The sequence below is a fragment of the Sus scrofa genome, chromosome 13, assembly GCF_000003025.6.
Source record: "Sus scrofa isolate TJ Tabasco breed Duroc chromosome 13, Sscrofa11.1, whole genome shotgun sequence".
Taxonomy (NCBI): domain Eukaryota; kingdom Metazoa; phylum Chordata; class Mammalia; order Artiodactyla; family Suidae; genus Sus; species Sus scrofa.
The window spans coordinates 45,376,997-45,392,394 of record NC_010455.5 but is presented as its reverse complement, the minus strand read 5'-3'; the positions used below and the strand labels follow the sequence as shown (position 1 = coordinate 45,392,394).

The following is a 15,398-nucleotide window of genomic DNA, read 5'->3' as shown; positions in this document are numbered from 1 at the left end:
CACAATCACAGGGACTTTTGCCCCTTTGCTTTCTAATTCTTCCCAGTGCCCAAAAGAGCACAACACGTAAGTAGGTACTCCATTAATATTTGTTGGATGGATTTTGAGCCTACAGTCAGCTGGGACTGGGAAGGTAAGCCTTTGAGAGTGGCCATGAATTCAAGTTCCTCACCTCGTTCATTTCATTCCTCTACTTGTCTGATCCATGCAGACCTGAGTTTGTGACACTTCTTTACCTATCACTGGATTCCTGGTATCCTATTTGTCTTTTCATCAGAACAGCATTTTAAAAAGTTAAGTCATAACTGTAGTCTGTGAAAATCACCTCCTATTCTTCTCTTTTCCTCCTCAAGGATAATCCCTCTGCACATAGTAGGACAGTAAACAGTTATGGACTAAAGAGCTCCTTTCACATTTCTGTTAAATACGTTTCCTCTCTATCTTCCCCTCTAACCCCCTCATATCCTACCACTGCCAGTTGCTGACCAACACCTAGGAAAGCACTGCTTCTCTCTTCTCTGGCACTCTCCAGACACTCCACAGTGAATGCCATCCTCTGTGATGACTCTTGATGATCACTGAAGTATATCTCTGTATAGCCAGGCATTCAGCTTTGGGCCAGAAATCTTAAGGACGGGCAAAGGCACTGGGCCCAGAAAGGGTGCCTGAGGTACTCTTGCCTGTTTTACAATTTCCCTAGGATCTTCCCTGCCCTGAGTAGCTGGGATTATATTGCTTGCAGAGAGAAGAAAAAAAGTGGAACAGAACAGAATAAACTATGCACCTGTAGACAAATTTGCAGGAAAAGGTAGATTCGGACTGAGGGGTGGGTTCCTATCTCTAGAGTATTCCTACAATTTTAATGAATTTGGGGAGAAAGATTATTTAGCAGATTTTATTTTGACAAACATCAAATAATACTGTACTCTGAAAGTCACTGTCATTTCATATGAGTAAGATCATATTCAGGGTTATGCTTAAAACTGGAGATCTTACTCAGATATCTTAAATTTTAAAAATTATCAGCCTTTGGTAAAACTCAAACTCCATTACAACTACAGCATTTATTCAGATGTACTAATGTTGAAAGAGCTAGTTACCTTTTCTTTGGAGGGCAGGCCAAAAATCCTAATCAATTTACCAGTGGATCTTCATCTGCTGTGACTGTGAAAGCTTTTTCTTCTTAATTCTGTTCAGACCTACAAAAAAAAGAAAAGGGGCAAAGAGATGAAACAATAGATAAAACTAATCAGAAATCAACTATCTCATTAGTCGCCAGATGCCTCAAAATTATTACACATTTTAAAATGTCAAAGCGTTAAAATTCAAGGCACTTTACCAATTTTACAACAAATGCAATTCAGCTTTTTTTTTTTTTACAATGAACTTAATTGGCTATATTTATACAATAATCTAAGAACAAATGACTATTCAATATGTATATAGAGTCAGTCTCCTGGGGCTTAAAATCATTGTGTGTAATTTGCCCCTAATGAGTTTTCACTTAATTTTTAAAATGGCTATTCAGAAAGCCTGCTCCTATGAAACCTGTCAGAATCAGGATTTAAACACACACACAACCCACTGAGTGAGGATATTATTTGGAAAGCTCACTCTGTCCTTTATCATTTAGCAGTTTATACAAGCAATTCATAATATTACAAATAGGAAACAAAAACTTTATAATTAAACTATCCTCCTAAAAAGCACAAAGAAATTATCTGTTCCCTTATCTACACATTTTTGTACATATGCATACATATATATTGCAAGTGGAACGTGGGTGCTATTCAAATTAATCTAGGGAGAAGCATTGAGTTATGGAATCAAGGGATTGGAGATTAACAAAACAGAGTTAGAGATTAAACTAGTTTTCAAGTTTGACATGCAGCAAGAGAAAAAGAACAGCAAATGTGGACAATGACACAGTTATGGAACAGATACTGTCAAAGTGTAAAGCACAAGACAGGCTGATTTCATACAAAAAAATTCACTTTTCTTTATATAATCCTCACTGGCTATATACCAAGATTGGTGGCAGGAATACTGCTTTGCTCAATCTTTATTTATTACCATACACTCTAAGATGGTAAGCTAAATAGTTCCACGGTTTGAGTACTAATAAACTATCTCCCAAAGACAGTAGCTGAAATTCTATGCCATGTTTGAACATTTATTGATAATCACCTGTATTGGCTTTTAAGTTATTACTGGATCATATCCTTCCCCTCTTCCCACCCCACTTTTAAAAAAATTTTATGGCTGCATAAAATGCAGCAAACCTGCAGCATATGGAAGTTTCTGGGCCAGGGACTAAATCTGAGCCGCAGCTGCAATATACACTGTAGGATCCTTTAACCTACTGCTCCAGACCAGGGATCAAACCCACACCACTGCAGCAACCCAAGCCACTGCAGCATGAGAATCAATCCAATGCTCCATAGCAGGAACTCCTCGTCTCTTATTTTATTGGCTGCACACAAAAGTTCCCAGGATCAAAACTGAGCCATAGCAGTAACAATATCAAATCCTTAACCACTAGGCCACCAGGAAACTCTCCTCCCATTTAATATTTTTTTTATTCATTTTTTTGTCTTTTTAGGGCCACACCCATGGCACATGTAAATTCCCAGGCTAGGGGTCGAATCTGAGCTGCAGCTGCTGGCCTACGCCACAGCCACAGCAACACCAGATCTGAGCCACATCTGTGACCTACACCACAGCTCACTGTGACGCCAGGTCCTTAACCCACTGAGCGAGGCCAGGGATCGAATGTGCATCCCCATGGATACTAGTTGGGTTCCTTACCACTGAGCCACAATGGTAACTCCCACCTTCTCCTTTTTTTAAACAGTTTGTTTTATTTACCCACAAAATGTTATTCAGTAATATAAATTTTCAATAAAGTAATCATTCCTACAATCTTTATAAGCCAGCTGTTTCTATTTCTCAGATTTCTAATTGCTTCTCTGTCTCATATCTTTTAAAATTTTTCTCTGATTTCCATTTTAGTGTTCCTTTTCTGCCTTATTTCCAATAAAAGTCACTATTTTGTTTAACATATCTGTACTGAACCGAAATTCATTTCTTTGCATCCTAAACATTTTACAGCTATGCAAAATCATTCAAAGGAAGCTACAAATTCCCAGGGTAGAGGCAACCAATAAAGATGCTATGTTAGAGATAACCACTTCTTTGACAGTGACTCCTTCAAGGTAGGCTGAAGGTGCAAAGAGAACAACTCTGGGATCATTGTGCTTGATCTTACTTTTCTAGGTCAAGCTAGTTTTCACTTTCCATCAGGACAGTCCAGCTGTATCTCCAGAGTATCCAAGAAAGTCATTAGATATTGGGTGCTATGAAATCTCCCCCCAAGACAGTGTTTGCCTTTAAAAGAAGTCACCATTTACTAGCCTGAATACTGCAAAAATGCTTTCAGGGAAACCTTATTTCTTAGAGAAAAATGGCAGTGGCAGTTACTAAAAATAAGCATTTAAAAATAGTAACTTTTCTACTTAGAATAGGGGTCAGAAATCTTTCCTTAGCAGAAAAAGAACTATTATATGATTGTATATATTCTTTCATTTTATCTTCACAATAACACTGTGCTCAAAAGAGCTGTTATTATGATCTCCATTTTACTACTGAGGAAACAAACTGAGAGAGGTCATAATTTGCTCAAGATTACCCAGCAAATAAATGGTTTGAAATTGGAACCAGAATGGAGGCCTTTGGTGCTATTTAGTTCCCTTTCCAGCACACCAAACTGCCTAAACAGCAACTTAATTTTGTTTTGCAAAGAGAAAGAGAAATAATTTAAAAGGAAGACAGGAGAACATTTTCTAAGAATAGAAACATAAAACTTGATAGCTTTTACTCATTTGCCATCTATTATGTAACCAGCATTCAATAAATATAATTTTTTAAAAGATTTTTTTTTTAAATGACAGTTCATTAGAGGTAGGAGATGGAAACAAAAAGAAAGAAAAGACCTAATTTGAATGTTCTCCGAAGTCCTGAGAGGCATACATTTAATTTATTTACTCTTTTTTTGGGTGGAGGGGGAAGATGGAGATTGCAGAAAAGTCTTTAAAATCTTCTAGAGTAGCTGTCTAGCTCATGGTGACCCTTTCTGCAAGTACCATACAACCCAATGTCAAGTCATGTTTATAATAGGCGGCTCCAAACTCCTTTCCTGTTTTGGCCTAAGCTGGACACTTACTAAAACTGAGACTTTTTCTTGAAGGGCCACACCCATGGCATATGGAAGTTCCCATATGCAACGCCAGATCCCAGCCTCATTTGCAACCTACACCACAGGTCAGGGCAACACCGGATCCTTTAACTCACTGAGTGAGGCCAGGGATGGAACCCGAGTCCTCATGGATACCAGTCAGTTTCTTTACCACTGAGCAACAATGGAAACTCCCAGACTAAGACATTTAATTTGTTCTTCTGAGAACCAGAATCTGGGATGAAGAGGGTCTACCCTGGTCTAGGCTGCAAGCTCCCCCATGTGCTCTCGGTCTCTAGGAAAAAGCCAGGCAGCAAAGACTGATGAATGAACATGATGCTCAATGAATCAGACCCAGGAGGGCAAAGAGCCCCAGAGGACAGAAAGGGCAGCAGTTTCTGCCCAGGAGGTTCAAGGGCTTTCCTGTCCAATATCATAGTCCCCCAGAGGACCAAGCACATCCTTCCCTAAAGTTTTAAGACTCCCCTGGACCTGTAGGGTAAATGCCCCCCCCCTCATCTGAGCTTAATTTTTTTTGGAACTGATTTCAGATAACCACGACAAAAATATTTTGCTAAAGACAGTAAAACTTTGATATTTAAAAAAATAAAACAGCAAATATCAGCAGAATTTAAGTTCAGAAAAATCCTTTCATTAACTTGAAACAGTGAAAAGCCCACAGTCACGGGGGCAGTGTTACATCAACTTTTACAAAGAAAATGGGAGCTTGCATTGTGGCTCAGCAGGTAAAGGACCCAAAGTTGTCTCTGTGAGAATGTGGGTCCGATTCCTGGCCTCACTCAGTGGGTTTAGGATCCGGCATTGCCACAAGCTGTGGTGTAGGTCACAGAAGTAACTTGGATCTGGCGTTGCTCTGGCTGTGGTGTATGCCGGCAGGTATAGCTCCAATTTGACCCCTAGCCTGGAACTTCCATATGCCACAGGTGTGGTCCTAAAACGAATGAAAAAAAAGGAAAAGAAAATAACTTTATGTTCTAGAAGTAACATTTCCTTTTAAGACTGAGAGGCTTATTGCAATTTAAGACATAATCTGGATCACTTCTTGTTATAGAAATGAGTCTGTCAAAATTAAGTAAAAATGCACTAACTAGGACAGAGGAAAGAAAATACAGGCTAAATTGACTTGGTCCTGTTTTTAAGCATAACAGTACACACTTTATTTCTTAAACTTTCTTAAATTCTAGGCAAACCATGGAGCTTTAGTGTGAAAATGCACCTCACGTGTTTGGAGAGGATGTGAAAGCAAAGAGAAAGGGCTAGAAAGGTGGGCCCTACAAAGAAGACAGCACAGATTCTGACTTGATTCGATCTTCTAAGTTGAAGTGAGGTAAGGCTGACTCCCTCCTCCATCCAAAACAGGAAAAGACTGAAAACCAAGAGGTTGACCCCACCTGTTTATTTTATACATATATGATATATTTTATCTATCAATGAAAACGTGTAGAGCGTGCACCGCAAATGGGGTACTGTGCCTCTCGAGCACCAGAGGCAGGAGTACATGCAGCTGAACCACCTAATTCCCAGGTTACACATTTTTCTCACTCTTTGACTCAGTGCAAAGACCATGGTCTTGGGGGAAAAAAAAGGAAATTGTTGCTAATATTTTAAAGGTGGGAAGAGTCACTTAACATTCCATATTTCCATTTTCTCTAGGAAGGTCCAAGAATTGGCCTCTGAGGCCAGCTCTCCTGCATGGGGATAACTGGCTGGGGCTGTCTCATGTACTGGGCATGTACTTTCCAAAGTACACACCTGGGCTGCATGACTTACTTTCCTTCCATGTTTGTCTCCCATATGCAGCCAAGCTTGTGAACCTAAACCTATGTTGTTTTTCTATATCTTTTCTCCCAAACGAAAAACCACAAACCAAAATGTTTAAAGCAGGTTCTACTGTCAACTGTTGGCATATTCTCCAAAAATGTGATTCGGTATGGTCCCCAGTTTACTCATTCTCCTCTTACCCAAGTTCCACTTTGCTTTCACCTTGACAGGTTTCCTCCCTGGCAAAGCAAACTTATGAATGAAACTCTGGGAAGTTCCTATTGTGGCTCAGTGGTAACGAACCCAACTAGCATCCATGAGGACGTGGGTTCCATCCCTGGCCTCGCTTGGTGGGTTAAGGATCTGGCGTGGCCATGAGGTATGGTGTAGGTGGCAAACAAGGCTCAGATCTGGTGTTGCTGTGGCTGTGGTGTAGGCCTAAAGCTACATCTCCAATTGGACCCCTAGCCTGGGAACATCCCTTTGCCACAGGTGCAGCTCTAAAAAGCAAAAAAAAGAAGAAGATGAAGAATTAAACTCTACACAGTCAGCCCTCATATCCACAGGTTCCATCGGTCGAGTCCAATCAGCCATTGTTAGGTACAATGTTTAAAAACTGCAGTTGAAACTGAAATCTGTAGAATCCGTGGGTACTGTAAGACCGAAGCATCCACAGTACAGTCCTGGAACTAATACCCCATGGATACCATTGATTTTTTCTGCCTACTGGGTTACAGAGACTGCTTTTAAGGGTGATGCCACTGAAAACCAAGTAAGAGTTTGCAAAGCTAACTGGTAATGAAGAGGCTGAAACCACCTCCTGGGAAAAACTTTGGCCTAGGTTCCAGAGATATATTTTAGTGCCTGAAGTCAGTCCTGGGCTTTCCTGACCCTCTACGAAACTCCTTACATGGAATCTTAATATTTTAAAAGGAGCCTCCATTTTTGTTTTGTTTTTTTGTCTTTTCTAGGGCCGCACCTGCAGCATATGGAGGTTCCCAGGCTAGGGGTCCAGTCGGAGCTGTAGACTCTGGGCTACCCCACAGCCGCAGCAACGCCAGATCTGAGCCACGTCTGTGACCCACACCACAGCTCACAGCAACGACGGATCCTTAACCCACTGAGCAAGGCCAGTGATTGAACTTGCAACCTCATGGTTCCTAGTAGGATTCGTTAACCACTGAGCCACGACGGGAACTCCAGGAGCCTCTATTTTCTGACAGCTTCTACATATCTGCACACTTAAGCCTCTCTTTTGTTTCCAAAGCGTTCAATATAGCCATTCCTTATTCCCTTCATGATTTCAAGTCTCATGGCTCTCCCATCTCAAGTCCCACCTCTCCCAGACTTCACTGAGATGAACTGGGCTCCCAATCCTTTTAGCTGAAGGGTCAGCAGGTCATTTTCCCATCAATTGTGACTACAGTACACTATTTCACCAGTAGCCTAAGAGAGAACCAAAAAAATAATAAATTTCTCAGTAGGTTGCTTACATGTCTGTGCAAAATCCTTGGTTGAGTCAGTGCATTTGGAAGTCGATTTACAGAAGCACACAAAAGTATAACAATAGTAGTGTAGGTCATGTGCTGAGCACTTACAATGTGCTTAGTATTAACACATAATAAACTCTTTACATGTATCATCTCACTTAATCCTCCCAGGTCTACCGATGTCAGAACTTACTCCAACCTTTAACAGAGAGAAAACTGAGGCTTGCAAGGTGAGGCTGAGGTAAAAAAGGGGCAGACCTGAGGCAGGCGCATACTAGAGCTGAGCTTAAACCATGCCTTCCCCTGCTGCCCAGGAGAGCAATCCTTATCTCTGTTCCTCCGTAACTGCTCTTCTCACCACCAGGAACTCCTTTCTTCCTACCTTCCAAAAAACCCACCCTCCTTGGAGTTCCCGTCGTGGTGCAGCGGAAACAATCCAACTAGGAACCATGAGGTTGTAGTTTCAATCCCTGGCCTCGCTCAGTGGGTTAAGGATCCAGCATTGCCCTGAGCTGTGGTGTAGGTTGCAGACGGGACTCGGATCTGGCGTTGCTGTAGCTGTGGCATAGCCCGGCACCTACAGCTGTGATTCAACCATATGCCGCTGCTGCAGCCACACCCCGCAAAAAAAAAAAAACCCAGCCTCCTTAAGATTGTTTCTTAGAGGCAAGGTCTGCAGCATTTCATCCTTGCATTCCCAGGCCTGCTGAATAGAACTAGGTTACATGGAACCACAGGCTCTGCCAGCTCACTCAAGGTAACATGGGCCTGAAAAGAGATGTTCTTGCCTTGCTAAGAACTTACAATTAGGCCTGGGCAAAAAGTAGCTGTTTTGACATTTACCCTCACTCTTCCCAGACAAACTTACTGATACATGTCAACACTGAGGAAGTTTTGGGAAGGAGGGAATAGGTAAATTATAGCCCGGTACTCCTGCTGTCCTCTTCAGAGGGAAATAAGTCTGTAGAGTTGAATGGGAGGATGAGATCCTGGGGGATAGACAGGGTTTCTCTCTCAGTATTCTGCCAGGGGAACACTAACCTCCTATTACTGAACTAGGGTTACAGAATTCTAAAATTCATATAAATATACTCAGTCAAGTCATTTTTTTTGCTACTCCCAAGTGGTCCTTTAGGAAAGATGACAAACAAATGGCTAGCCAGTATTTAGCTGTGGGGCCACATATATTAACATTATCAACAGTAATAACTTTTACTGAGTGTTTACCCTGGATCAGACCCTATGCTAATAAGCACTTAACATGCAAAGTTTTGTTTAATCTTCACCACAATCCTATCATGAGTATTTGTAAGTGAGGAAATAGAGGCCTAAAGAAATTGAATGGCTTGCCCAAGATCACTAAATGGCTTATAGTAAAGGCAGTGGGACAAATGTGTAATTTTTATTAAAAATGCTTGCAGGCTTTTTAAGGCCTTCTGTCCTTCCTCTGGAACTAATGCCACGTAAAGACAGGCTGAGTAACCTATTGCAAATCTCACATTCTTTTCTAAAAGAACCAGGGAAAATCCCTCTTCTTCCATTAAGCCCTTGTAAATAATTTGTGATAGGGTGCCAAGGCTCACCTATATCCACAGTCTCATCTTCCTGAGCACAAAATTAGATGAAATGACCCAATATTCATTGTAGTAATGTGTAGTTATATGAGTGGGTCCTAAAATGTTAACAGAAATGCTGGGTGCCACTTTCAGGCTTGGCCCATACAAACCTCCTTGTCTTGATCCTCAAGTCTCTCATACCCTCTACTGGTCAAATGGAGAGGGCTCCAAGCACTGCCACAAAATTTCACCCTTGAATGACTGGGTGAAGCAAGGGTCTCCTTGCCAACCCACAATGAACTGTGACTTGAGTGAGAAAAAAAACCATTCATTGTGTTAAGCTACCAAGGTTTTGGGTAGTGACAGCAGTCAACCTACCCTAAGACAGTATTATTGTTGTTACTATATCATCATTATTTTCATTATCAACAGCACAGCTAAAATTTATTGAGCGTACTAATAGTGTACATATCTATTTTATTCATTTCTCTCTATGAGGGAGGTATTTTCTGCATATTACAAGTGACAAAATCAAGACTCGGAGATCAATAATCATTTTCTCCTCTGAACATTTATAGCATTTACAACCTGAAAGCTTTATTTAGTAATTAATTATGGACTGCCATATTATACCTGTTGTACTGACAGATGAAGCAGTTTTCACTCCTGAAGTTAGTTGGTTTTTCTTCTACTTATAACTTACTTTCCGCATCTGGATATAATGGGGCTAAAAGGAAGGAGAGGTCTTACATCTCTAAATTCCGTATCACTTCACATATTGCCTTTTCACACTATATAAATATGTTAATAGATACATAGTTTTTAAATTAATCTCTCTATATAAAGTAGTGTGTATAGGAAGTCACCATTGTGGTGCAGCAGAAACGAACCCAACTAGTATCCATAAGGATGTGGGTTCGATTCTTGGTCTAAGTGGATCAGGTCTTGCCGTCAGCTGTGGTGTAGGTCACAGACGTGGACGTGGACCAGATCCTGCACTGCTGTTGCTGTGGCATAGGCCAGCAGCTATAGCTCTGATTTGACCCCTCACCTGGGAACTTCCATATGGGGCCCTAAAAAGCAAAAAAAAAGAAAAAAAAATTAGTGTGTACAATTTTAAGACAAATTTGATTTAAATTAGGTTTGGGGCTCAGCCTAAAAGAAAATCCCTGGATTAAAAAAAAAAAAAAAATTGGGTGGATAGACCATGATGGTAAATAATATATATAAAAAGAATGTGTATATATGTATGACTGTGTCACTTTGCCGTAGAATAGATTGGCACAACACTGTAAATCAAATACACTTTAATAAAAAAAATTAAAAAGATTAAAATTAGTATGTATAGGAGTTCCCGTCATGGCGCAGTGGTTAACGAATCCGACTAGGAACCATGAGGTTTCGGGTTCGGTCCCTGTCCTTGCTCAGTGGGTTAACGATCCGGCGTTGCCGTGAGCTGTGGTGTAGGTTGCAGACGCAGCTCGGATCCTGCGTTGCTGTGGCTCTGGCTTAGGCCGGTGGCTACAGCTCCGATTCAACCCCTAGCCTGGGAACCTCCATATGCCACGGGAGCGGCCCAAGAAATAACAACAACAACAACAACAAAAGACAAAAAAAAAAAAAAAAAAAAAAAATTAGTATGTATATATATGTATTTATATACTGGCTTATTTGCCAGTTACATTGTATGTTGTTTATTCCAGACTCATCACTCAATAAGTATCATTAATGCAAGTTTTCAATACTGTAATTACATGTGTGAATATATGTAAACAGTACAGTGACTGGCATATATTCAATGATCAATAAATGATTGTTTCCCTTCTCCTCCTTCCCAATAACTACTTCAAGGAGGATCACATGCTGCTTGAAGAAAAGAAAAATATTAAGTAGGTAAATAGAGGCTATTTCAATTACAAAGAATATTTCCCTATCTGGAAGGAAGACTGTCTAAAATATTAGGAGCTAGAAGTCAAATGGAGATTAAATACCAGTTACGAGAGTTTCCCATCTATAAAAACCTGTGCAGGAACAGGAACTTTGGGCAAGCCGAGGAGCAGGGTTCACTCTCTGACCTTCACTGCTCTCGAGCTCATCATGGTGTCTTGGGACCCACCAGCTATTTGCTCCATTACAACTCCAGACGTTTGGCCACATGGGATTTCCTAGAGCCATGATATCATTATTTGTAGCCAAACACTAAGGTGCCCTCCTATAGCTCCTAGAATATTTATTTTGTTGAAAACAACAAACCAGCATCTGAGGAAGAGTTGTTCCTTCTGAGGCTGTTTGTTCCCAGCCTTCATTTACCCACAGGACTCCATTTCCAAGTCAACAAACAATCTTATTAACATGATACAGACCCTGGCTTTCTTTTTTTTCTTTTTTAGGGCTGCATCCAAGGCATATGGAGGTTCCCTGGCTAGGGGTCTAATCGGAGCTGTTGCTGCTGGTGGATGCCAGAGCCACAGCAACGCCAGATCCGAGCCGCATATGCGACCTACACCACAGCTCACAGTAACTCTGGATCCTTAACCCACTGAATGAGGCCAGGGATCGAACACATAACCTCATGGCTCCTGGTCAGATTCGTTTCCACTGCGCCATGACAAGAACTCTAGACCCTGGCTTTCTTATGGTGACATTTCATACTAACCACATACAGCAAATCTGTGACATGCTCTTTTCGTTACCTCATAAATGTAAATATTTCAACTACTGTTCAATTTAAATATCCTGTTCCCAAAAAATCTCTCTTCTTTAAAGAGCTCTTTGAAGATGAAATGGAACACAAATGTGGGTCAGTTAATTGTTATGGTTAAAGTATCTATTTGGACTTCTTACTCCTGCTCAGTGATCAACTGTAATATTTACTTTGTTGACAGAATGGGCTTTTCGCAAGGTAATTTTCCCTTTAACTTCATGGTATCGTCCTTAACAGTAGGCAATAAGGTTAATGCTATAATCAGCTATTACGTCGGCACATACGACTTTAGCTGCTGTTCAAATATAGCAACACAGAGTATAGAACATCCAAGATAGAAAAATACAGGTTTGAAAATCAGTGAAGCAAACTCTGGATAATAACTTCGTTTAAATATTCCTTAAAAATGTTTAACATAAATACTCTTATTTTTTTAAATAAAATTATTTTAAAAAATGAGTGAAAAAAGCCAATCTCAAAAGATCCCATTTATGTAAGTGGGGGTAACAGGAATGACTGTGACTATAAAGAGATTTTTGCAGTGATGGAATAGTTCTGTATCTTGATTACCTTAGTGGCTACATGCATCTTCACATGAGAGAAAATAACACAGAATGTACACATACTTGATGTATCAAGGTCAGTTTTCTGGCTTTGATACTATACTCTAGCTAAGTGAGATGTAACCAATGGGAGAAACTGGGTGAAGAGTAACTAGGACCTCTATGTATGATCTTCGCAATTTCCTATGAATCTCAAATTATTTCAAAAAAAAAGTTAAAAAAATAGCTAAATATTGGATTATAAATATATTTCATGGAACAATTTATTCAACCTGTAAGATTAAATAATATCCAAGCCTAGCCTGAAGTTCCTGCTGTGGCACAGTGGGTTAAAACTCCAGCTGCAGTGGCTTGGGTCACTGCACAGGAGGGAGTTCAATCCTCAGCTCAGAACAGTGGGTTAAAGGATCCAGCACTGCTGCAGCAGTGGTGTAGGTCACAGCTGCAGCTCAGATTCAATCCCTGGCCCGGGCACATCCATATGCTGTGGGTGCATCCATAAAATAATAATAATAATAATAATATCCAAGCCTATGAAAAAATATTTTATCTAATTGTCCATTTCATATACAAACGAACTACTGATCATCCTCACAGAGGTAAGAAGAGAGTGAAAATGGGGTGGGCTTTAGAATTGATTTTTACTGTCGGGATGCTTACTGTTCAGGACAGTGTCTGTAACATAGGCCACTCTGGCAGCCAACATCCAGACATAAAAGGGCAGGTAGTCTACAATACATAAAAAACAAGAACATGTATAGAACATGTAAAGACTTCTCTTATTTTAAATCTGTAAGATTCTGCCATTAAAAAAAGTAAAGAGCCATGAAACAGCATACTTTAAATATAACAACCTATTTTTATGATTTCTATATGCTAATCAAGATCCCACTGAGTATACGATTATATATAATTTGCAAAATACACTCAGATTTATGTGATTATTTGGTAAGATGTGATTAACAAATATGAAATTTATTTTATGTACACACAGCAATAGTTTCAAACACCTCTCTGGCTAAATTGATATAAATTGCTGCAATGTGCCAATTAACAAATATGAGACAAAAAGAATTCCAGAAGATGGGAAATGCAAATTAAACAATGCCAGTGTAAGTTATTTTCACTAGGGCTTTAGACAGAGATCTTTTTTTATCATTGATTAAAAAGTAACATTCTGGGGTTACATCAAAACCTGACTCCTTGACTCCCTGCATCTCACACCTAAGCTGGCTCAACACTGGTTCACCATGACTCGGAATCTAAAGAGAGGTTGGCAGCACTTCATAAATACCTTCCTGTTCGCTCCTTTCTACAGTGATGCAATTTGACCTACATTTTCAGTGCCCATTGAAACTTCATAGGAGGGGGAAGAGGAGAGTTTTTCATTTTCTCCTACCCTCTGATTAACTAGGACAGCAAATGCCACTCAAGGGACTGCTACTGGGCAGAAGCAAAGGGGGAAAAAAGTCTTGGCAGTAGGAAATTCCACAGGAGAACAGTTAGAAATGCTGCATTCTCTGATTCTGTAAACAAACTGTCATAGCTTTACAAGACAACAGCAAGGAAGTTGTCCCACTTTACACCATAATCAGCCTAGACCACCTCGGGCTGTTTTGCTTACTTCAAAATTTCGGAATGATGAAAATTAAACTTGAACTCATTCTTGCCAAATTCTTTTTTTTTTTTTTTAAATAAACCTTTAATTTTAGAATGATTTTAAGTTTGCTGAGAAGGTGTAAAGATTACATTCTCTACATATTCTGCACCCCGTTTCCCCTATTGTTCACCTCTTATGTTAGTGGGCCACATGTGTCACAACTAATGAACCAATATTGATGCATTATTAATAACTGAGGTCCATGCTCTATTCAGGTCTCCCCAGTTCTTGCCTAATGCCCTTCTTCTGCACCAGGATTCCATCTCTATCATGTTACACTTAGTTGTCATGTCTCCTTACACCTCCTCTAGACCCTGAGAGTTTCTCAGACTTTCCTTTTATGATAATCTTACAACAGTTTTAAGGAGTACTGGTGAGGTATTTTGTGGCAAGTGTTAAATTGTCTGTCCAAGGTTTTTCTCATGATTATAACAGGATTATCAGAACTGGGGTGGTAGACCCACAGCTAAAGTGCCACCCTCATTACATCACATCAAGCGCACATCATCACTGTTCATGTTAACTTGATCATGTAGCTGAAGTCGTTGTCGTGTCTGTCAGGTTTCTCCACTATAAAGGTTCTCCCTCCCCTTTCCACACTGTGCTCCAGGGAAGGAAGTTACTATACAAGGCCCACACTGATGGGATGGGCAGTCAGGTTTCACTTCCTTTTGAGGGATTATCGACAAAAACCACTTGGAATTCCTGCATGTGGAAAATTTATTATTTGCTTATTCAATCACTCATTTGTATCAGAACAGACTCGTGAGTGTTCTATATTATTTTTCTATATTTATATTACATATATTTATATTAGCATTATATGTACATTATATATTTTATTTGTTTTACATATTGGGCTACAATTTAAAACTATATTATTTATAAATCACCTCAACTGTGAGCACTGGGAGCTCTCTCTGGCTCCTGTGTCCCTTTGACTACTCCATCATTGTGCTATATATCTGTGTGTTTTGTTTTGTGTTGTTTTGTTACTTTCTCGCTTTCTGGCATTAGAGGAGGCTCCAGCCTCATCTTGCTTATTTCCCTGCCCTAGCCACAGAATTAAGTCATGTCTGGTTCCTTTTATTGGAAAATAGTATTAGAAACCAAGATATGGGAATTGGTGCTTATCAAAGTCTTCTAATGTCGGACACATTTAAATTTCTACATGAACTAGTTCTATAGTAAATTAACACAATTATCTCAAATATTATCTTCGTTTTATGGCATAACATGATAAATCATGAAGATGCTTAGTAATCAAACTATCATCTGACTGGCCAAACTTTCAGGTTTGATAAGACCAATAAATGCCTTATTGCAATGAAGCTCCTATGAAAGGGAAGGGAAGGGATGGGAAGGGAGGAAGGAAGGAAGAAAGGGAGGGAATGAAGGTTTTTTTTCCT

At 39.9% G+C, this 15,398-nt stretch overlaps 1 protein-coding gene across 10 annotated transcripts in view; it reads right to left on the bottom strand.

The window, feature by feature from the left end:
- Positions 1 to 15,398, bottom strand: part of ATXN7 (ataxin 7) — a 158,467-nt gene that overhangs the window by 122,422 nt on the left and 20,647 nt on the right. For 9 of the 10 annotated variants that reach the window (XR_002337616.1, XR_002337614.1, XR_002337615.1 and 6 more), the window contains exon 2: positions 1,101 to 1,199. The gene's annotated coding sequence lies outside the window, so the exon portion shown is untranslated. Of the gene's footprint in view, positions 1 to 1,100; positions 1,200 to 9,695; positions 9,931 to 15,398 lie in introns of those variants that run through there. The other variant, XM_021069175.1, reaches the window with a different exon arrangement.